Source organism: Neophocaena asiaeorientalis, unplaced genomic scaffold (genome assembly GCF_003031525.2).
Source record: "Neophocaena asiaeorientalis asiaeorientalis breed wild unplaced genomic scaffold, Neophocaena_asiaeorientalis_V1.1 scaffold429, whole genome shotgun sequence".
NCBI classification, from domain to species: domain Eukaryota; kingdom Metazoa; phylum Chordata; class Mammalia; order Artiodactyla; family Phocoenidae; genus Neophocaena; species Neophocaena asiaeorientalis.
The window spans coordinates 4301016-4325566 of NW_020173550.1; the positions used below are offsets into that span (position 1 = coordinate 4301016).

Sequence of the window (24551 nt, forward strand, 5' to 3'; positions counted from 1 at the left end):
TAGCATTTCCTCTTGATTCTTTCTTAGAGCCTCCATCTCTCTGCTTACATTACTCATTTGTTTTCACATCCTGTCCGCTTTTTCCGTTAGTGCCCTTTGCGTATTAATCATAGTTACTTTAAATTTCCAATATAATTCCAACATCTCTGCCACATCTGAGTTTAGTTCTGATACTTGCTTTGATCCTTCTGTCTTTTCTTGCCTTGTAGCCTGCCTTGTTATTTTTGTTGAAAGCCTGACATTATGTGTTGGAGAATAGGAAGTGAGCTAAATAGGCCTTTAGTGTGAAGTTTGTGTTAATCTGGGTAAGAGTAGGTTGTGCTTAATGTTTACTGTAGCTGTAGGTGCCAGAGTCTCCCAGTGAATTTAGTGTCCTTGCTTTTGTTTCCCCCGTTGACTTTGTACTTTCCTAAATATTACTCCCCAGAGGGAGTCTGTGTCTTGGAAAACTAGCAGCTGCAATCCACTGTTATTCTGCTGGAGGGCTGTTGGTGTGGTGGTAATGTGGGGTGGGGGAGAAGAACCATTTTGTCATCATATGATTAAATTGCCTTCTTTTCGTAGGTCTATGTCCCTGTGCTCTGACCTTCACAGTTTTTTTAGGAAACATTTTCAATTTTTATTCTCAGGATTATTAATCAGAATTGCAGAAGCTTATTTACAGAGCCATAGATCAATAATAAAACAGGAGGGAAATGAAACTCACAAGAGATATCTTGAAAATTCCAAAGGAATACACACTAGCTAAAAATCTACAGTAAAATTGTGGCTGCACAACTGGCTATAGTCAATCCTGTATTTAATCAATAAGTTCTTCTTTATATCATAGGCTTTCTCTTTTCCAACTTGTCACCATTTGGCTTTACATTCGAGAATTTTTTTTTTCTTCCAGTTTTAGCCTAGTGATAACCACCTTGCTCAGATGAACGTCCACGTGGACAATTGTACTGTTAGCCTTCTCGCACCCACTTGATGTAGATGATATATTTCTTTCTGTGCACCTGCACTACGTTGCCAATTTGCTGACCTATGTAGTGTTCCTGGGCCACCTGGAGCTCGTCGTCCTTGCAAAGGCGGATAGACCAGACATTGTACTTCTGCTGCATCTCCTCTGAGAGCCAGGCCGACATGGGCCAGGGGGCACTGAAGTGGTGTTTGCTGCAGTCCTAGGTCACAAAGGGATTGAACTTCATGATGACTGTCTACCTGGCACCCGCTGGGCTCAGAAGTGTGCGCTTTCACGTGTATATCTTAGATCTCCTCACCTCCTTTGGTGAATCATGAAATCTAGAGGGTGACGCAAGTGAGAGAAGTGCCCTTATTGCAGGTATGACAGACTCTGATGAAGTTTGATTTTTCCCTGGAGAATAGCCCTTTGTTGTGGAGAAGACTTTAGGCATATTTCACAATTGTTACTCTTCCTCTTTTTCTGCCAGAGCCAGGAGGGACTCTTTCTCAGAATTTCACCATGAGGACTTAGTGGGTTTCCTGGAGGTAAAGCCCAGGAAAATGTGAGGCCCCATGAGACTCCGACCAGCAGGCGTTTCTCTCCCATAGGTTGGTCCAATTCAGTCTCCAGCAGTTTATCAAAATTACCGTTTAAGTGTTCCTACCAGTTTATGGTTCCAGTGATTTCTGCTCTTCGGGTAAACAGATCTCAGCTGTGACTCTTTGGAGTCACCTGTCTAGATTTTGGGGTGGCAGTTTTCCCAACAACCTCAGTTCTCTGGTAGGTCCAAGAAGAGTTGTTGATTTTTAGTTCATTTTACTTGGCTTAGTTTTTTTCTGGTTATAAAGATGAAAGTGATGACTTCAAGCTCTTTACATGTCAGAGATGCTGGAAGACATATGTGAGCTATTAGAATGTTAACTCTTTATTCTCTGATTTTCAGAGTGGATGTGTCATCCTCTTAAAAAAAAAATCCCTCTCCGTTCAGATTTTTTTTTTTTTTTTTGGTTGGAAATGACTGGTTGTGGTATTTCATGTCACTGCAGGCAATAGGCAATGCACTTAAGAACTTGACTCTGAAGTCGAAAGATGAGAGTTTGAATTCTGGCTCGACTTCTTTTCCAAGGACGTTACTTTGAGAAAAATATTTCACATTGTTGTTCCTTAGTTTTTTCATCTGTAAAATGAGGTTCATAATAGTAACTTCATAAATAGTAACTTCCTCAAAGAGAGGATTAATTGTGTTAATACATACAAAACATCGTAGAACAATGTCCAGCACAAATTAAGGACTTAATAAATATTGACTATTAATAAATTTCTCAGAAGTTTATTTGTTCCTCTATTGGTGTGAGCGTGCAGGTGTGTTTTTAAGACAGTGTTTTCACTGTTCCTGTAGAGTTTAGAGAACAGGCTCAGATTGGCATCAGAACTGATAGAAATCAGCAAGCAACATCAAGCCATGAGCGTAGGCTATAGCAAAGGGTTTTCTAATTGAGACACGCCTTTGATTCTGACAACGAAGGGCCAAAGTCCAAGAGCTTTGTTTTATTTTGTTGAAATCATTGTGTTTTCGAAGAATTATCTTCACGGATAGTTTATGGATTCTGGAAAACTCCCTACAAAAACAAGACTCTTTGATCCACAAGTGTTTGTTTTTTATCTCAAAAAAACCACAAACAAAATAAAACCACCACCAACAAATAAACCCAATAGAAAATTTTAAAATAAAAAATTTTGAGGAGCTTTGAAGGCCTGTCCTTCTCCCTAGAAAGCGTCCCTCACTGTTACGATATACACAACTGCATTGCCATGACTGGGAATGTGACCCAGGTCCTTCAGCCGAAATAGAGATGTTCATGTAAAGGGGGACGACCATGTAGGAGGATGTTCTCTTCTGAGCTGACTGTTTGGTTCCACAGTGATTTTTTTATCCGTGCCAAGACTGGCTAATAATGACATATTGAGGTAAAAAAGTTTGTCCTCAAGAATACCCAGTCTATTTTGCTCTGTTCACCAGTTTCATCTTACCTTCAAGCCTATAAGCTTCCAGTATCATCAATAGCAAACATCAATAGGTATCTGTAAGTTGCATGCAAATGTGTTGTAAATTATGAGAAACATCACATGGGGTTCTTGCTCTCCAAGGTTTCACGGTCTAGTCTTTTATGCTGCTCTTTGAAACTTCGACTTAGTTCTGCCTTCCTTGAATCTTACTCTGTATTTTCTCTTTAATTTTTCCACTAAATTACATACCCTTGGAGGGAAATATAAAACTCATTTAACCCCATTCATTTAACATTTTGTGGCAAAGATAATGCTATCATGCTGTGTGTCCAACATTTCAGCTTACCTTATATCTAAGGAATTCACTTTATTCATTAATTTTCAGAATTGATGTAGGTTATCCACTCTGTGGATGTCATGGAGTTTTTGTCTATGGAATGTAGTCAGAATGATAGAAGCTATCTTCAGGTCTGGCTCTCAAATGATCCTACAAGGTCTTTCTTGCTTTCTCCCTGTGGAGCCAAAAATGAAGGACTCCAAAATAACAAAGGCACAATATGGAAGGGGACTGGTCCCTAAATTACTTCTTGTCAGAGTGCTACCCCAAGGGCCATTTAAGAGTCACCTGATAAAGAAAATCTTCATCCAACTTTGAGATCAGAGAATATAATTTATTATGTATTAATAATTACTGATTTATTAATACACAATAAATGAGTTTTTTACAGGTGTTTGTTACAGCAGTTATCATTAAATAATACCCAGGTAGAGAACTGAATCTCAGAGAGTTGAAGTAGTTTGTTGTAAATGACATATGGTTTTGTGCCAGGGCTGGAACTAAAACTTTCTGATCTCTAATTTGATTTTGTTTTCTCTTTATTCCTTTCACTGTCCAGTCTCAGCTAGTTATAAAAAAAGGAAAAAATATCAAAACATGAAAAATTAACATTGAGCTGTTTAATGTATAATAATTCCACTCAATTACTTCCTCTCTGCACTTAAAAAACACAACTACTGAATTTCAAGACACTCATTCTTTGGGTACTTGCCATTGCTTCTCCTAACATAATTTCTAAAATTGTGAATTTCAAGAAGTCTAGCTAAAAGTTGGGGAGATGTATATGGATATTAGACAATTATTCAAAATTAAATCACAAGAGTTATCACTAACTCTGTTTATGAAATAAGTCCATTTTCTGTCCCAGGGATCAAATTTCCCTTTGAATTGAAACGATAGTCACATGAGCTTGTTAATCTTTAACTCCATTTAATACTCCATCTATGCCAATGGGTTGAGTTGGACAGTTAAATGGATCTGAGTAAAAGAAATAATTTAGGGACAAAGTAAACAATCAAAATGCTTTGCAACAGAGCAGATGCAAATCTTAGTGGGTTTCTCACCATCAGCTGAGAAAATAATAAAATATTCATATCCCACAGAAGCATTTTTAAAAAGGTTGAAAACAGGGCAAGGTTTGTTACTTGTTTCCTGTATGCTACAAATCTGAGATCAGTTGCAGTAAAAGTTGAAGATTACTTGAAGAAGTCTGGCCTGTTGCACACGGGGTACATAAAGTGTTCCCAAAGCAAAGCTCTTTAGTTCAATGGCTCTGAACGTAAGTGGCTATGACTAAATCACAGAACTTGACAACTTCTGAGGACCATGCTGTCACCTCAAATGCTCCAGTGAGTAAATGAGGAATGCCAGCCGGCGACAGGAAGAGTATTTTCTTGCCCAATTCTCTTTTTTGGCATAGTGAAACATTTGCATAAAGTGACTCAATCAAAAGCAAACTGCATATCTGTTGTTATGAAATCTTACATTCTTCCACAGTGAAGGGAAAGAGAGGAAAAAAAAAAAGCATAGAAGAAGAGGGCCTTTTTATTTTACAAACAACAAGAAGTTAACTTTTTCTATGAGTTTTTCCTTAGGAACTTGTTGGGAATCTGGTAGTGTTATGAACTATATTTCAGTTTTGATTGCTGGATTTTGCATTTTCCATTTTTGGAAGCTTTCCATGTTCTGTTTCTTTCTTTCTTTTTTTTTTTTTTTTTTTTTTTTTTAACATTTGTAAAGTAATTCCATGAAATGACTTTTTAAAAATCTTTCCAGAGTTCTCTGCCAAAGATCTTTGAGTAACTTTTCCTACACTGTGTTACTACAGGTCTTTCTTCAGAACTGATGAGCTACTCATATGCCCTAGGGCAGGGCTATATGGCCAAATAAGAATAGCATGGCTTTTGAGGTGTATTCATTCATATTATTTTGTCATTCATGTAAAATGAAGACATTGCATACCATACAGTTTCTATGTAGTAATCGTCTAAAGAAAATATGTCTGTGTAGTATAAGGATAATTACTACAAAAATCTCATCATAGGGAGTATTCTAATGTGAACTTTAGAGCAGGTATTTTAGAATAGAGTAAAATAGAGAGAGTATACATACATACTATCTTATGGTGTTAATTTAAACTTTGATATTATATGTAATAAGCATTGACCTGAACAAGATAACCTATATGTTTTATACTCTATTAAAAGTGAAGAATTTCCTCATTCAATCTTCAGGAGATAGGAGAGATTGTGCTACATATGCCCTTATTAAAGCTGACAATCAGATTGACTTTGGACTTTGACCTAAAGCTCAAGGGCTCTGGACTATCAACTAAGGAAGCGACCTCATTGGAAAGACCAAAAACCCAAAGGAAAGCCACACCTGTTCTTCAAGGGGAAAACAGATGATAAATGACATGATGTACTTTCTCCCACAACTATTTTCTTTTTTGCCCTTGAGTAATTTTTCAGATATAGGCGGTCCCCATCTTGTAAGTTCACAAAGTTCATTTGTCAGGAGAACTGTTGGAACTGAAAACGTAACATCCCATAAAATCAATGTTATGCTGGTGGTTACTGAGGTTGATGTGTTTTGTTTTGTTTTTTTTCTGGATAAATCCCTCCCTTTTCTGCTGTAGATAGTACCCCCTTCTCTACCTCTCACCCCATGGCCCTCAGAGGACACCTCCATACCCCTTGACAGCAACTTTCATCAAAGTTCAGTGATAGTCAAAGAAGAGGACACAATTTAACTTGGGGACAATCCTAGCAATCCTCCCTAGCCCGTAGTCATAATGACTTATCTAAGTGGTGGCCATGTGGCTCCAGCTGAGCCTGGCTAATTGGATTCCTTTCCAGGAATAGTTTTCACTGGAGCTGCAAAGAAAGAACTCTATTATCTCTGTTCTGAAGCTGTGAGGCTGTGAACCCACTGCTTCTAGAGTCAAAGTCTCCCACTGTGTGAAGACACTGGCTTATAATAAGAAAGAGGAAAACGAACAGGCAAGGCCAGAGATGAAAAAGGAAGTGGAGGAGGGAGAGAAACCTAACAACATTGGATCCTGGTTTTCATTACCTGAGGACCAGAACTGCCTTAGTTTCTGTTTTCTGAGGTTGGTTGTTCAACTCTTTGTTTGAGTATAAGCCCCCAGTACTCTTCAAGCAAAGCAAACAAAACCTCTCTCATCCACATTTTTTTTCCTTAGGTTTTTTAAAGTTGTGTTTCTGTCTCTTATAATCAGGTGTCCTACCTAAAATGGTTGATTTCTGAGGCTAGGATTTAGAAATGTATTCTGTCTATAATGTAGGAAACTAGACATTCCGATGAGTGTAGGGACCCTCTTCTTCCTTTTCCCTCTGATCTGCTTTCAACAAGCGTTCAGTGAGAGCAGATAACCTAAAGGGAGAAAATTCAGGCCCAGGATTTTAAATTAAATATCTCCTTCCCTAGCTGTAATCACAAGTGATAACAGTATAGTGAAAAGGGAAAATATTGATTTGAGAATAATTGCAGTTTTCTGGGACCCTCAGACCAAGTAAAGAGGCCAGGGAGACCTTTAATGTTGTGTGGGCTGACCGTTAAAAACAGTATTTATGAAGGAGGCAGGTACAATGCTGACAATAACTGAGATAGCCAGGGCTTTAATCATTTAGGAATGGCTTTCATGGCATACTCACCCACTCATTTGTACTTTGTTTTGTTTTCCGAAACGGCTGAATCATCTCAACAATGGAAAAAGACTTTAAAAAAAGTACTGCTCAAAATAGCAGTTACATTATTGTGGTGATTGTGATTATAATCAACGTTTATTAGAGTAGTTCATTTCAGATGAGAATATTCTTCATTTTTGGAGGTGTGAATCCTCTGAGACTCTGATAATACTTTGCCACACCCTAAAACAATTAATTCTTATGCACTTTTAAATTACAGATGTTTAATCTTATGTATGTGCTCTACCATCTCAATGACCACCTAAAAATACACACACACACACACACACACACACACACACACTAATGTAGGTACATTCCCCATTTCAGAGCCATTGTCTCCACTGCTTCTTGACATAGCCACACTCAAACCAAATACACCTGTACAACAGTGTCTTTGGTGAAAGGCAGGGGGTGATTAGAAAGAAGAGGACATCATTGAGCTACTAAGTAAAACTGTTTAAAAGTTTTGAGAGTCTGCCTGCTGATGCAGGGGACGTGGGTTCGTGCCCTGGTCCCGGAAGATCCCACATGCTGTGGAGCGTCCGGAGCCTGTGCTCCACAACAGGAGAGGCCACAACAGTGAGAGGCCCACGTACCGCAAAAAAAAAAAACCTATTATACACATAAAAAGGATCCAAAACAAACCAAAAAAATGATATAAAAATACTCAATAACAGAGTTAAATGAAATCAAATAGAACTTCTAGATATAAAAGTGACTCGGGGTTATTAGCAAGATCTTAGAATAGGAAGTCCCAGCCCTTGTTCTGTCACAGAAACACTGATTTAACATCAATGTATGGATCAGAATAACTTTATGCAATTTCCAGGATCCAGTTAAGAGGCTGCAACGTCCCAGATGAGCACAAATCCAAGAGTAAACTCATTGAAATGGGTAAGAAGAGCAGTTTCACTTTTCCCATGTTAGACCCTCCCCCAAGCTGTCTCAGGTCAGCACTGAGAGAGATCACCTTGGACTGAGATGTCTCCCTTGGGAGAAGGAGAGAGTAAAACATGCATTCGGTGTCTCTAGTCTTTTGAGGCATTGCCCAGGAGATCTACTTCGGTCCCACTTAACCCAGAGTGAAGTGTTGTGGGAATAAGTAAAGTGTGAAAGTCTAGGGGTAGATAAGAACAAAGAAAATGGGCAGTTGGCTCTCAGCAGCCAGCATGATCTACAAGGTTGGGAAAAGGTGTATAGGCCATGAAGCTTTCCCTTTAGGAAGGAAGGAGAGAAGTGGAACTTGCACCCAACATCCAGGCCATTCACTGCATCAACCTAATGAAAAGGAGTGGGTAATTTATGGTGACCTGCATGGCTCTTCAAGATTAGAAGAATGTGCATACCCCTGAAGCATCTCTTCCAGGAAGAAGGATGAGGAATAAACTATGCATATTTATAGAGAAGGTTTTCGAGGGTCCCAGAATTTCAAGCCAGGCTGATTAGTGAAGATCTCTGCCTGTCAAAGTCAGTCCACGAAGACTGAAAGGATGACTCCTTCTTCAAATGTGCCAACATGAATGCAAAGCTACAAGAAGTATGAAAAAGCAGGGAAATTTCCACAAGCAAAATAATAAAATAAGTCTCCAGTAACCAACACTAAAGTAACAGAGATCTATGAATTGCCTGAAAAAGAATTTCAAAATAGTCATTTTAAAGAAGCTCAGTAGGCTACAAAACATAAAAAGCTACATTAAATCAAGAAAACAATACATGGACAAAATGAGAATATAAATAAAGAGAAACCATAAAAAGAACCAAACAGAAACTTTGGAGCTGAAGAATACAAAAACTGAGCTTAAAAATATAATAGAGAATTTAAATAGAAGACTTGATCAAGTAGGAGAAAGGATCGATAAACTCAAGACAGGTAATTTGAAATTATACAGTCAGAGGAGGAGAACAGAAAACAAGAATTAAAAAAAAAAAAAGAAGTGTAGAGAGCCTAAAGAACTTATGGAATACCATTAAGTGAGCCAATATGCATTTCAGCTGAAAACGTCCCAAATCTCAGGAGAGAAGTAGACATTCACATTCATAAAGCCTAAACCTTCCAAAGAGGATGAATCTAAAGAAATCTACACCAAGATACATTATAATCAAATTGTTAAAAGTCATAGACAAAGAGAAAATTCCGAAAGCAGCAAGGGAAAAGCAACTCATCACATATATGGGGGCCCCCGTGACTATCAGCCAATTGTTCAGCAGAAACCTTGCAGGAGAGAGTGAGATGCTATATTCAAAGTGGAGAGAGAAAAAAAATTGCCAGCCAAGAATACTGTATTCTGCAAAACTGTCCATCAAAAAATGAAGGAGAAATACTTTTCAAGACAAAAGATAAGGGAGTTAAATCTTCACTAGACCTGCCATATAAGAAATGGCAAAGGGAGACATGCTAAAGGGAGTTCTTCAAGTTGAAACAAAAGGACATTAAGCAGAAACACAAAAGCATATGAAAGAATAAAACTCACTGTTAACTATACAGACAAATACAGAATACTATGGTATTGTAATGTTGTTGTGTAAAACAATTTAATTTTAGTATAAAAGTTAAAAGAATTTGAAAAAGAATAGAAAAAAGTTAAAAGACAAAAGTATTAAGTATAACTACTATTACAAAAGTTTGTTAATGAATATCCAATGTAAAACACATAAATTGTGACATCCATAAGATGGATGTGAGAGAAGTAAAAGTGTAGACTTTTTGCATGTGATTGAAGTCACTGTTATCAGCTTTAAAGACTGTGTAACTATAAGCTGTTTTATGTAAGCATCTGTTAACCACAAAAGAAGAGCAGTGTATCTTCTTTTGTTTTGTGTATCTGTAGAAGATACACAAAACAAAAAGAAAAAGATATTCGAAGAATATTACTCTTAAAAAGTCAACAAAGCACACAGATAGCAAGAAAGGAAAGCAGAAACAAAAGAACAAGAAGATGGACAGAAAACAATGATCAAAATGACAGTAGTAAGCCTTTCCCTATCAATAGTTACTTTAAATGTAAATTAAACTCCCCAATGAAAAGGCATAGAGTGGCTGAATTGACTAAAAATCAAGATTCAAGTATATGCTGTCTACCAGAGACTCGCTTTAGACTTAAGGACACACATGGGCTGAAAGTGAAACCACAGAAAAAGATACCCAAAAGAGGGCACGGGTAGTTATATTTAGACAGAATAGACTTTAAGCCGAAAACGGTCACAAGAGACATAGAAAGGCATTATATAATGATAAAGGATCAATTCATCAGGAAGATATAACAATTACATATAAATACATATGGACTCAATATGAGAGCTCCTAAATATATAAAATGAATATTGATAGTACTGGGGGAAAAATAGACAACAACAAAATAATAATAGGAAAATTCAAAACCTCATTTTAACAATGAATAGAACATGCCAACAGTAAATCAATAAGAAAAGGGAATTTGACCAATACTATAGACCAAATGGACCTAACAGACGTGTACAGATCATTTCATCCTACAGCAGTAGAATACACAGACATCTCAAGTGCACAAAGAATGTCCTCCAGGAGAAATCATATATTAGGCCATAAAACAAGTCTTAAAAAATTAAGGAAAACTGAAATCATACCAACTATCTTTCCCAACCATATTGGTATGAAGTTAGAAATCAAAAACAGAAGGAAAGTTGGGAAATTCACAAGTATGTGGAAATTAAACAACACACTCCTAAGCAATCAATAGGTCAAAGAAGTAATTAAAGGAGAAATTTTTAAAATATCTTAAGACAAATGAAAATGAAAGCACAACATACCAAAACTTAGGAGATGCAGCAAAAGCAGTTCTAAGACGGAAGTTTCTAGTGATGAATGCTACATTAAGAAAAAGAGAGATCTCAAATAAACAACCCAATTTTACACCTCAAATGAGAAAAACAAACTAAGCCCAAAGTTAGCAGAAGGAAGGAAATAATACAGTAGAGCAGATAACAACAAAATAGAGATCAGAAAAAATAGGAAAAAATCAACACAACTAAGACCTTTAAAAAAAAATAAACAAAATTGACATTTAGCTAGATGAAGAAAAAGAGAACCCTCAAGTAAATAAAATTATAAATGAAATAAGAGACATTATAACTAATGTCATAGAAATAAAGTACAAAATAAGAGGCTAAAGTGCAACATATGAAAAATTATACATCAACAAATTTAATAAGCTAGAAGAAATGGATAAATTCCTAGAAACATGCAACCTATCAAGACTGTCATGAAGAAATGAAAAATCTAAACAGACAAAAGTGAATAAGGAGATTGAGTCAGTAATCAACATCCTCCCAACAAAGAAAGGCCCAGGATCAGATGGCTTCACTGGTAAATTTTACCAATCATTTAAAAAAGAATTACCACCAATCCTTCTCAAACTCTTCCAAAGAATTGAAAAGTAGGGGACACTTCCAACCTCATTTTATGAGGCCAGGCATTATCTTGATACCAAAGCCAGACAAACACTGCATAAGAAGAAAACCTATAGACCAATATCCCTAATGAAAGTAGATGCAAAAGTTCTCAACAAAATACATTATACACAACAGTTAAAAGCTGAAAGCTTTTCATTTAAGATCAGGAACAACACAAGGATGCCCACTCTCATCACTTCTATTAATATAGTATTAGAAGTCCTAAGAGCAACTAGGCAAGATAAATAAATAAAAGGCATTTAAATCAGAAAAGAAAAAGTAAAATTATCCTGTTTGCAGGTAACATATATAACAGGTTGTATACAAGCCTAAGGACTCCACAATAAAACTGGCAGAACTAATAATTCCATAAATTGGAGTAAAATTTTAAAAATTAAAAGAGAAGCAAGAGAATGGATTCAAGGCACCACATGGAAATGCATTATGTTATGGAAGAATGTTTTACACTCATTCTCTTGGAAAAAGAAGGATTTGGCAAGTTATGTAGTCTTTTCTCTTACTAACTCTTCTATTGCTCAGATCCTCTTCACTATGAAGCATTGTCATCCTTGACCATGGCTGTCACACAACCCTCAAATATTCGTGGCATTTCACAGTAATTGTTTTTTTCCCAAGAATTCAAGAGAACGTTTCTAGGCATCTGAATGATGTTACTTGTAAGACCAGATATTTAGTTTTCGGTTGCAGGGTACTAACACAGTGCTGACTTCCAAGTGACAATAGTTTTAAAATATTTTGTGTGTGTGTGTGTTGTCATATGCAGGACATTTTAAAATACGGGATCCAAGAACCTCCCTTTCCCAAGTGTTCAAGTAGTGCTGCCAACTGGAGTACTGGAAGGACAGAATAAAGAGAATGCAGTATTAAAGAAGGAATGGGTGGAATTTTCTCAGAAATAAAAGAAGACATAATGGCTTAGAAGCTCAGATTCAGGAAGCCTAAGGAATCTAGTGAAGGATAAAGAAATTAGATTGAGCTAAACACATCACAGGGAACCTCAAGACACCAAAGGAAAAAGAGATTCTGTAAATAACTGGAGATGAAAAGTAGATGAAAAGAAAAAGTTCTTTTCTACAAAGAACATGTTTACCATTAACATACTCATACTGAAGGAGTCTCAAAGAATGTACTTCCTGAAGAAAAACAATAAAAACCTAAGGAAGATAGGATATGCAAGACAGAATGGTAAATAAATAAATTGGTACACATGAGGGAAAGTATGAACCAACATTAATGGTATAAAATAATAATAATGAAGACTAATTTAATGGAGGGCATATACAGGTGCAACTAACATATTGGCCAATGATATGATGTAAGTTGAAAGGAGGATAATTGAAATTTAAGCGTTCTAAGGCTCTTGAATATTTTGGGAGAAGAGTGAAAATTATGATTTACTTTATACATTGTTGAGGAAATACTTGTGCTACAAATTTGAGGTAATCAACCAACAACAGAAATATAATGTATAAATGTCAAGCTTAGTGAATAAAAGAAAAAATAAATCTGTAGCGGCAACATGGTAAACAGAAACACAGAAAAAGATAGTAAACATAACTTTAAATGTATCAGTAATAAGACAAAGCTTATCAGCTAAAAACGTATGCAATTTAATAAAAAGGAAAAAAGGGGACTACCCTGGTGGTTCAGTGGTTAAGAATCTGCCTGCCAATGCAGGGGACACGGGTTCGAGCCCTGGTTCAGGAAAATCCCACATGCCACAGAGCAACTAAGTCCATTTGCCACAACTATTGAGCCTGCGCTCTGGAGCCCACGAGCCACAACTACTGAGCCCATGAGCCACAACTACTGAAGCCCACACGAATAGAGCCTGTGCTCTGCAACAAGAGAAGCCATCGCAATGAGAAGCCCATGCACTGCAACGAAGTGTAGCCCTTGCTCACCGCAACTACAGAAAGCCCGCAGGCAGCAACCAAGACCCAAAGCAGCGAAAAATAATAAAATAAATAAATTTTTTAAAAATTTAAAAAGGAAAAAAATAAAGAATTGCAGTTACATAAAAACATATCTAAAACAAAAGTGCACTGAGAGGTTGAAAGTAGAAAGATAAAAGTTACAACAGACAGATCACCAAATAAAAGCTAGTGAAGTTACAGTACTATCAGAAAAAATATTTTAAGGCGGAAACATAGAGATAAAATGGTTGCTGCATAACCATAGAAAGAAAAACTTATGAAGAGGATACAAATGTGTATGCTTCAATCTGTATAAAGCTTCACACCGTATAAGGCAAAGCTTGATAGAATTATAAGAAGAAAAATATAAATACATCATTGTAGTGACAGAATTTAGAGTATGTCACTAGGTGATTAATTGATTAAGAAGAAAATATCTTGGTTAACCATATATAAAAGTTAAACCAGACAATGAAAACATGATAGATAGATAGATAAACCATGATACATAGATAGATACGGATATATGTAGATACATATAGATATATACATAACTTATGAAATTACCTCTATTCAAAGATCCTTTTTTTTTAAATTAATTTATTTAATTTATTTATTTTTGGCTGCGTTGGGTGTTGGTTGCTGCCCACGGGCTTTCTGTAGTTGCGGTGAGCAGGGGCTACACTTCGTTGCAGTGAGCAGGCTTGTCATTGTGGTAGCTTCTCTTGTTGCAGAGCACAGGCTCTAGTAGTGCAGGCTTCGGTAGTTGCAGCTCACGGGCTCTAAAGTGCAGGCTCAGTAGTTGTATCACATGGGCTTAGTTGCTCCACGGCGTGTGGGATCTTCCTGGACCAGGGCTCGAACCCGTGTCCCCTGCATTGGCAGGCGGATTCTTAACCACTGAGCGACCAGGGAAGCCCTATTCAAACATTCTTGACTTAATACTGGCAATTAGTTTCATATGGTTCAATAGAGAATATAGAAAACTAAATCCATTACACATTCTTTTCAAGCACTCTTGATAACTAAAAGTTATTACAACTAATAAAAGTTTATTAAGGTAACTGGATACTAGAGAAACATAAAATTAACTGCTTATTGTAGCCCAGAAGGCAAAGGTAAAATCTAAAAATATAATGAAAGAAATGTTTATTTCCCAATTGCAATTTTAAAAGACCCTTAAAATACTATATAGAAATAAATTTAACAGAGCTACATAAGACGAATGATGAATTAGTAAATGTAATTATACAAGAAAATAATTTTAAAATGTTTTGGTGTTCTATTTTTAAGTATAAGAACACTAAAGACTGTTGACTGATAATTCTCTAGCAGTTTTCATCTCTACAAAAGAGGAGATAAAACATTCTGGAACTGATTTAAAGTAGTAAGTTTGTGGATGTGGCAGAAGGAAAGGAATAAAAAGGAATTGAGGGTTCTGGTAAAAGGGTAATTGATTGTCTCTGGGGCCCTGCCTTGGTAAGATTAAGTGGTAAGTGAGGGTTGAGAAATTTTTTTTTAAATGGAGGCTAGAAACATATAAAGGCAGTGGCAATGGAAACAAGAGGACATATTCAAGAAATGCTAATGAATTAAAATAGGTAGAAATTGTGATTAAGTGAAAGTGGGGGTTGATGGTGAGAGAAATACCTAGAATAACTCCAATGCTTCTGTCTCAGATAACTGGTGCATTTATACATTAGGGAATATGGAAGCGGGGGGGCAGGATTAGGAGGAAAAGGATAAAATCAGTTATCAACAAATTGAGTTTAAGGTGCATGGGGATAATCCAGGTGACCATGTTTAATAGACAGTTTTATAAATAAATTACAAGTCCAGCAGCATCTTAGGTCAGTTTCCCCAGGAGATTCTGGGAGAAAAATTCATGGGCAAGTGATTTATTAAAGTGCTTCCAGCAGTAGTGGAGGCTGAATGAGGAAGAGAAGTCAATCAAGGGTGCAGTCTCAGGTGAAGTCCCAGCCTCCTCTGATCTCAAAAGGAACTCTGGAGAATAAACCACACCTCATACTTGACTTGCTCAATACAAGGGAGCTGGGCTTTTATACTGTTGCATCCATCATTAGCTATGGTCTGCCCCACAGGACAAAATTCCAGGTACTTAAGTTCTTCACATGTTCAGGCAAAGTGGCTCCAGTAGCCCAAGAATTGCCTTCAGAAGAGGGATGCAGATGCAGAGGCAAGCCTTCAGAAACAAAGCATGCAGAACCTGAGGGTGGGCACATGGAACAAGAAAACGGGATACGAGAAGGATCTAGCCAGAACACTGAAGCATCCAGAAAGAGACCTAAGTTTAGAATTCATCCACCTGTTTGTAGAAGTTAGAACAAGAAGTGGATGGGATATGAAAGCAGATGGTTTAAAAGATAGAAATGATCCTTGAGAATAACATTTCAAAGGAAGAAAGGCCTGTGAAGAAGCTTGAAAAAGCGAAGAAAGCATCAAGAAAAATAAGAAGAGGAGCAGACCATGGCAATATCCTGGGATGTAATCATTATTGGCTTTTGCTTATTTGCTTTATAACTATTCACATACTCATACTGCTGTTTTAGAAGAGCCAGTTGTGGGTACCAGTGGAAAATACTTGTCAGCGTGGTACAGATGCCTCTCCTGGGGAAGTCCAGTCATCTATCCCAGAAGCACCCTTCAGCTTCCTCCCCTACTTTACATAGAACCCCAACTAAAGCCAAAGGACCCTCACAACTGTGATGTACTGAGCCATGTTTGAATATGGAGAGTCTTGAGAGAGCTCAAAGTCTTCTTGACCAAGTGTGGAGTGTTTTTAATTAGGCAGTCTAGGAGGCATCAATAGGACGATCAAGCACAGACATTCTGAAAGGGTGAAGGGAAATTGCCTGAGGGACTTGGAAAAGCCTTGGATAATATTTATTTAAAACAGTGAGTGAATCAGACTGTGCTCAAGTCTTCTGGTCTGAGTCCCAAACAGGAAATAAAGCTATAAGAATTGTGACTCAGAGGCTAATCTCACTACTTACCTGGCAGGAAGAGGGAGAAGGGAAGGGAAAGGGGAATCTGGAATGGGGATGGAAATCTTTCCCATCGCACAAGAAAAGCCTTCTGGTACTCTCAACAATTCTGATTCTTTCCCTCCAGGTCCATCCTCTTCTATATTTTTTAAAGAACAAAGTTTGCCTTGGGTGTGTTGTTATTTGATACTTGCTACATAAGAATTATTACTTAAATAACACAAGATTTACTTTGGAAAAATCAAAAATCATTTTGAAAATCACCTGCATTCTTATAAACATAAATTTTGGACATTTCACATGAGTAAAAGTGTTGATTCTTAGAATTATATTGTGCTTTATTTTTATGTTAATACATATTTAAAAAAATAATATTGTCTTATGGCTATGCCTTATAGAATATCCCTTTGTAGAAATACCACAATTTATTCAACCTCTTGACTATTGTTTGACATTTTTTTTCTAGCCTCCTGTTTTTCAACTAAGTACAATAAATAAGACTCTGATACCGGGTATGTAACTGGCATTCTGTGGCGTGGCTTGGGTCTACTAGCACCTGCATTTTCTGGGGATAGCCATTGATTGTATTTGGAGGAAATGCATCACTGGTAGATAAGATGAGTGTGTAATTTGAAGCTCTAACAGAAAGAATTGTATCCAGATAGAATACCTCCAACTCAATTAGTAATATGAAATTATTCCCCAATTTTACAAAATTATTTAAAAGATAATTGTGCAAGCCTAACACGATAACTGAAATTTGAAGTCTGTGTGAAATTTTGGAATCCAAGGGGACTATCTGCAGTAGCACAACAGCCACCACTTCTCTCTCCTCTTCATAGAGTAGGATAAGAAAAAAATGTAAAATGTACTCCGTGACCTGAAAGAAAAATGCCATCTAACTGGGAATGCAGAACAACATAGGCAATATAAAAATTATTCCTGCCACTCTCTCCACTGCCCCCCAAAATACCCTTCTGATATTCTTAACCTCTTTACAACCACTGCATTTATATCCACATTTTCTCAAACTCTCTCTGCCATGTCTGCACTTTGAGGCAAAATGATTCCAAATGCCAGTGAATTTGGATTCTATTTCTCTTACTAAACTCTCCTTATTTCCTTCATGCCACCTGCTCATTCCAATTTTTTCATCCTGATCTCCAAATACCCAAAGCTGTATGTTTTTTCTCTTAATTCTTGTAACTCATAGCTAGGTCCATTACCTTCTAAAGTTCTGGATCTTATGGTCAGACATTCAAAATCTTTTTCATAAATAGCCTAGCATTCTTGTTTCTTTCATACTCCACATGTTTACTTCTGATTCTTAGTTTGTTATATGTTGCCAAAGAAAGTCTCAAATCTTAGGATATCGTATTCCCTACAAATTCAGGATTTTCCACCTTCATTTTTGTATTGACAGCTGCTCAGTAATCCTTTCATTCACATTTTATGGATTTCTTACGGCATTATCCACAACTGCTATTCCAAAACTTTTCCATACTCCTTTGAACAATCTCTGTAAATTGCTTGACCTGAAATATTTCCCCCTTTGTTATTTGCTAACAGAAACCCCCTTTTATTCAGGAAGCAAAATGCTCAGCCCCAGAATAAAAATTGTGATTATTCTAAGCCAGTCATGCTAATCTCATTTTCTTTGCTCATTTATGGTCATTTATTGACCAGTATTGGTCAATGAGATTAGGGGATATTTGCTAGTGGCTTCTGTAAAACATTAGATATATGTGTGTGTGTGTGTGTGTGTGTGTGTGTGTGTGTGTGTGTGTGTGTGTGTGTGTATATATATGTGTGTGTGTGTGTGTGTGTGTGTGTGTGTGTGTGTGTGTATATTTATATATGGTGTGTGTATTTATATATAAAATAGCCATATGTAATATCTATATTCAGGAGAAAATGTGTTTCTTTTCTATCTTTTTTCTCCCTTCTTTGGAGAGGTCATGTGAAATCTTGATGCAACAGCCATCTTACCACTTTCAGAAGAAGATGGAGAAGATTTTGAAAATGACATACCTGTATCCTAACATTTATTGAGCTCCTCAAGTCATCCTGGAATTGCCTGTTTCTAGGTTTCTAATATATGAGATAGTCAGTTGCCTGTAAATTACTCTTAGTTGGCAGTTATGCTACTTGTGAGCCAAAATATCCTAAGGGATCAACTTCTTAAGCCCCAAACCTTATTACTGCCTCTTGATATCAGCAGATGTCACTGCTTCCTACTTTACTAACTATCCTGCAAGGGCACAGCTAGATCACCACCCGTTCTATTCTCCCTTTCTTCTATTTAATAGGATGAAGCTCTCTTTCTTGGCAAAATTAACTCATTTATCTACCCGTTGGAGTCCCTCAGCTTATCCCTGCTCTAGGACATTGCTCCATCAAGCCTCTGTTTCACTTGAGCCTTCATTTCTTTTTTGTTTGTTTGTTTTTCTTGCCTCCTCCTCACCATAATGGTGACAGAGGGATCCCCACTGTAGGGTTATGGGGATGGCCAAACACATGAAACCTGACACTGTACAGGTTCATTTGACAACAGTTTATTAGTCACATGTACTCACGGACCAGAGGAGGACACCACTTGTGACGCATGGTCACGTGGGGTTTGCATTCCGAAAATAGTGAACCAGAGGCTGCGTAACAAGGGCGTGAGGGGAATCCTGGTACCCATAAGAGGACGTGACTTGTTTGTTTGAATAGTTCTGTGGGCTGGCAGGGAACTGAAGCCTGCTACTTAGGGATAAGGAGGTCTGTGCCTGGTCCCCATGATAAGGAAGGTTGTTTGGCTAAGGGAGCTTATTGAAAACACAAATGTGAACATATTGTTCACATAACAATAAACTTAACACCTAAACATAAACATACTATTGATATATTTTTAAGACTTGTTTTCTTTTAATTTTGTGAATACTTTTCATTTAAGCGTGTACCTCTACAGTGTATTACTCATGATTGTATTGTCTTTACTCAAAGACCAAATTTTAGATACTTATTTGTTTCTGATGGTATGCCCTTGTTATATTTTTGATGACTATTCTTATGGCTAGATATTTGCACGTATAAGTGATTTTTTTCCTTTGAATTAATGCTAGGAAGTAGAATGTAAGCATTAGCTACATGTTAATTGTCATATAAAAAGTTCATCTTAATTTATACCCTCAAAAATGTACTAGAGTGCACATCCAATACTTTTGATAACGCCAAGCTTTATACTATTTTAATTTACTTCAGTGTGATAAGTAAGAAAACTGTCACTCTTGTTTAAATCTTTGTCTCTCCATATGTTTATTGGCTATTTATATTTCTTCTTTCATAAACCAGGGATTAATATTATTTCTCATTTTCCTATGTATATGTTCGTATCATTTTCTGACTGAATATTTATAGGATATTTTTATTCTAGAAATAATTTTTAAAATTTCCTGTGTCTAGTGACAAATATATTGTTGGAGTGGGTACTTTTTCATTAAAATTATCTAGTTTTTATTTAGGAGCCCTCTGCATCTAAATATCAAAGTTTTCTTATCTTAGGGCAATTTTCCTCCCTTTTCTTTACTGTCTTCTCCTCAATTCATTTTTTTAAAAATTCCTATTATGACTACATTTGACCTCCCTATTTCTGTTATCTACATTTCTGACCATTTCTCTCTTCACTTTTATGTCTTAATAGTCTTACTCTGATTTTTCTAAGTAACATTAAAATGTCCTCTAATTTTTAAGTTTCATTTTAAGCACACTGCCTCCCTTGTACTTTCTTTTGTTTAGCAATCAAGTTTTGTTCGATTTCTATTCTGTCATGAGTTTCTTTTTCCAATTTCACAGATGCAATGTCTGCTCAGGTTTCTTTGAAAGTTTAATTAAAGATATTCTGAAGTTTTCTTCTGCTTCTTTCAGTAGCTGTGTTCCATAAGATATATTCACTTACTGATTTCTCCTCTATAGTGATGCTTCTGTTTATTAATCTAATAGAAAGAGACCATATTTTTCTATTTTAGAGAGTTGAAATGGATGCTCTTGGATAATGTTTAGGCCTCTGTTTAAGTCACTGATAACCTATAGGAGGTGGAAAAATTTATATTTATTAGAGTTTAACCTTGCCAGGTCATATATCCAAGACCATTGCTGAAAATAGAGGGCTGTATCTCATGAAGGCAGGTTTGCTTATGTGGTAAATAGTTGCCCTTTACAAGGCTGTTGTGGCAGCCTAATTATGTCTTAGCCCATGACCCCCCTCTTTTGCTAATCCCAACACTGGCCAGTAGAATATTACCCACATTTCATTTAGCTTGTTCTTTACTCAGCAACTCAAAGGTGTGACTTTAAAAAGGGAGTCTTTACCTCCCAAAAAATATCAGTAGGATAGAAAGTAGGCTTTTGCCAATTCCCCCAGAGACTTCTTCCCTTTCAGTGTCTTGTTTTCTACACCAGAAGATGTTATTATAGTTCTGCTGGGTAGTGAGTTCTGTGTTCCTAAAACAGACTTATTCTATTATGTGGTAAACAGCAGGTCACTCAGTAATTCCCTCAATTCTGTCTCACAAGCAGGTATATGTCAGATATTTTTCTTCAATATTATTCAAAGTGTTGGTGTATTGCTGGAACTATTCTTTTGTTTTCAGTGTCAATACACTTTTTCTCCCACTATTTTTATTTCTTATGATTATTTTAAAAAAACTTTGATAGGGATGATGAAGGATGATTCTCTTCAGTTTGTATTAAATATTTTAAATGAATAGTTGGTACTCTTTTCTCATAATTTTTTAAAATCAATAACTCATTATTAAGTCCTTAAATCCACTTACTGCCTAGAAATATACAACTAAAAGTTCTGGTTATTTTAATTAGTCTTAATTAATAAGTTCTTATTTTTTCTTACTCCCTGTATCAGTCAGGATAAGCTATCTGTATGCTACAGTAACAAACAATCCCACCACCTATGTCTTTAAACAAATGAGATGTATTTCTTGCCCATACTGCATGCCCTTTGTGGGTTGGCAGGGGGCCGTGATGCACATACACTATGTCCTAATTCTTTGTCCCAAGCTAATGAAGCATCCATTATCTGAACCTTCCGTCAGGGCAAAGGAAACAAAAGGAAGCATTGGGAAGTTCTCATTGACACTCAGAGCTTTCGATGGAAAATAATATGTATCACTTTCAGTCACATTTCATTAGCAAAACAAGTCAGGGAAACACAACCTTTAATGTACCACGAAGAAGAGAGAGCTAGAATATTTATGGACAGTTTTAATAACTACCACATTTCCTATCATTTTTAACTTCTAATACTATTGCCAACCCAAACTTCTAAAATTTCCTCTGTTTTCCATGACACGAAATCCCTAGCTCTCTGATTGTTTATCATATTTTCCTCCAACTTCTTCTCTTTTTGCAATGACCTAAGTGTAGTTGATCCTTAAATTTCTGTCCTTGTTCATTTTCCATTTTATCTCTTTTGTCTGTCCTTGAGTAACCCTATAGTAACATTAGATACATATTATCAACCCAGTCTTTCATCATTCACTTACCAGGCATTTATTGCCAGTCTTGTATGTGCTATGGGACATAATCAAGATAAAAGCCCTATCTTCAGGGATGTCACAGATTAGTTGGAATGGCAAAACTCAAACAGTTTTTCGTAAAAAACGTGCTGCACGTTTTAGTAGATTTGTGGTATATGTGATAGTAGAACTTACGATTCTAATGAGTAAGATAACTAAGTAATTGGAAATATGACAACATTCAAAGTTATTCTTATAAAATTACCCTTAAAATATGAATAATAACAGCTAAATCTCTGAAATTCTTAATGACATCTTTTACTTAATCATTTTCAGGTAAAATTTTTTGTTTGAATATTTACATGAAAGAACTCTGGAGGAAAACTATCATGAAAAGGAAGTTTCAAAGCCATGCCATTTTAAATTTAATACTTCCTGTGGATTATTCCTGGTTGTGAAAACACTACTAATCTGGAAATTTGAAATGACAAGTGCCAAGGTTTTTTTTTTTTTTTCATTTTCTCTAAAATGATTAGAAAGTATAAGAAATGGTTTTGACTACTTGAAAGTCAAACTCTACCTCTTGATCTCTGCGTCAAGCAAAACACTACACAAAGTAGTGCCTGAAAAATATTTATGAGATGAAATGAAATTGATTTATTCTCTATCTTAGGAAAATTTGGTTTTTTCACCCTACTTATTACCTGGAAGTTAAAAGAATCCAAATGGAATATAAAGATTAATAAAACAATAAAATAAGGGCTATTAGAGAAGAATGAGATTGGAGACTTGAATCTACCACTGTCTGTGTATGAGCAAGTTACCTTACCTTACTGTGGTTTGGTTTTCTAGCTTTAAAGCTTGAGGAATCAATGATTTTGAATTGGAATGGGATGGTGATAAGAACAAGTCTAAGGTAGTATCACTTTCCCTTTTCTACCTTTGAATTTATGTGTATTTGAGCTGTTCAAAGAATCTAACACCCTCAAAACCCTAACCTCCAATGCCAAAACCTGTATTATATATTATTTTGAGAGTCGACATGATGTACAATTTTTATAGGTAGTTTATGGAAGTCAGTCCGCACCCATCTTAGAAAAGTAGACATCTGAGGTAAGTGTCCAAATTAATAAGGTAAAAACAAATATTTTCCCATAGAACCCAATAAATCACTGGCATTTCTCAAATTTAGTATAATGGGGACCTGAGAAAGAGGTAAGTAAGAGAGAAAGAAGTACCATTTAATCACTTTCCATTTCAGGACCTGCAGAGTCTCTGAATTGTATATTTTTATAAAATGAAAATCAGTTACTTGCAATCATATTAGTTCCCTAATACCTTGGAGAAACCCTTTATATAACAGATGTGTGTTAAGATCATTTGAACTATTAAGGAAGCCATACTCAAGCATCATTTAAAATTTAAAGAAAACAGTAGGGATTTGGTGAAAAAAGATGACCCTGAAGGGTGAGTCTGTTGGGTTTAAACCTGTAAAGGGACAGTCAGCCTCAAACATGAGGGTGAGTGAACGTCCACATCGTAACTCAGAAGTTAAAGGCACATGTTTAGTATTTGGAGAAAATGTGAGACTTTTCATTAGCAGGTGAGACCCTAAATGACTCTGCAGGAAGAAAGCATCCTAATTGTGAATTACACATCAGCCATTGCAAATGCTCTCAGTGGAAACTTTCATTATAGCAATCTTCTCAGTAGATGACTAAGCCAGACCTGTCTCTGTTAATTAAATGCTCTGTCATGATGTTTCTTTACTAAACCATGTTGGAGCATTTAATTAACACATTAAAGTGTGCAATATTTTCTTTTTTTTTCATAAATTTATTTATTTATTTAATTTATTTGGGGCTGTGTTGGGTCTTTGTTTCTGCTCGCAGGCTTTCTCTAGTTGCGGCGAGCAGGGGCTACTCTTCGTTGCGGTATGCAGGCTTTTCACTGCAGTGGCTTCTCTTGTTGCGGAGCACGGGCTCTAGGCATGCGGGCTTCAGTAGTTGTGGTGCACGGGCTCAGTAGTTGTGGCTCGTGGGCTCTAGAGAGCAGGCTTAGTAGTTGTAGCGTGTGGGCTTAGTTGCTCCATGGCAAATGGGATCTTCCCAGACCAGGGCTCGAACCCACGTCCTGTGCATTGGCAGGCAGATTCTTAACCTCTGTGCCACCTGGGAAGCCCTGTAATAATATTTTCTTATGTGGGACAAGAGGTTAGCTTTTTTTAATACAAGTTGAATTTTTTTCTTTACCCCTTTTTTCATTTTTTTGCCAGAAAATGGATAAAAGATGCATGATTTCCAACACAAATCTGAGTACATTCACTTGAGGAATAAAAGTATAATGGATTATTTATGCTACATTGTTTTCATGATGTGCTTTAGATCAGTACGTTCAACTTGTCACCTTTAGCTACACTTACATAGTTGAAAATAATTCTGTTTTGGTTCCCTCCTTGGCTGTGGAGAGCATGATTTCTTTCCTAGTAGAGCTTATGAGTCTTTCCATTAGATATATTTGAGTTTGGGACTCTGACTTCTCAGCTTATTGTTTCTAAGGAAATGGCTCGGAAAGGTCACACATCAGTTTTTTAGAGTAAAAATAATGAATGGGCATTTGAAATGAATAAGAATTAGTTCTCACCCTCTGCCCCACCTAG

General features: G+C 36.5%; 1 pseudogene; it reads right to left on the reverse strand.

The window, feature by feature from the left end:
- Positions 1-787: 787 nt before the first annotated feature.
- LOC112401476 (60S ribosomal protein L26-like 1 pseudogene) lies at positions 788-1193 on the reverse strand (annotated as a pseudogene).
- Between the last annotated feature and the right edge of the window lie 23358 nt (positions 1194-24551).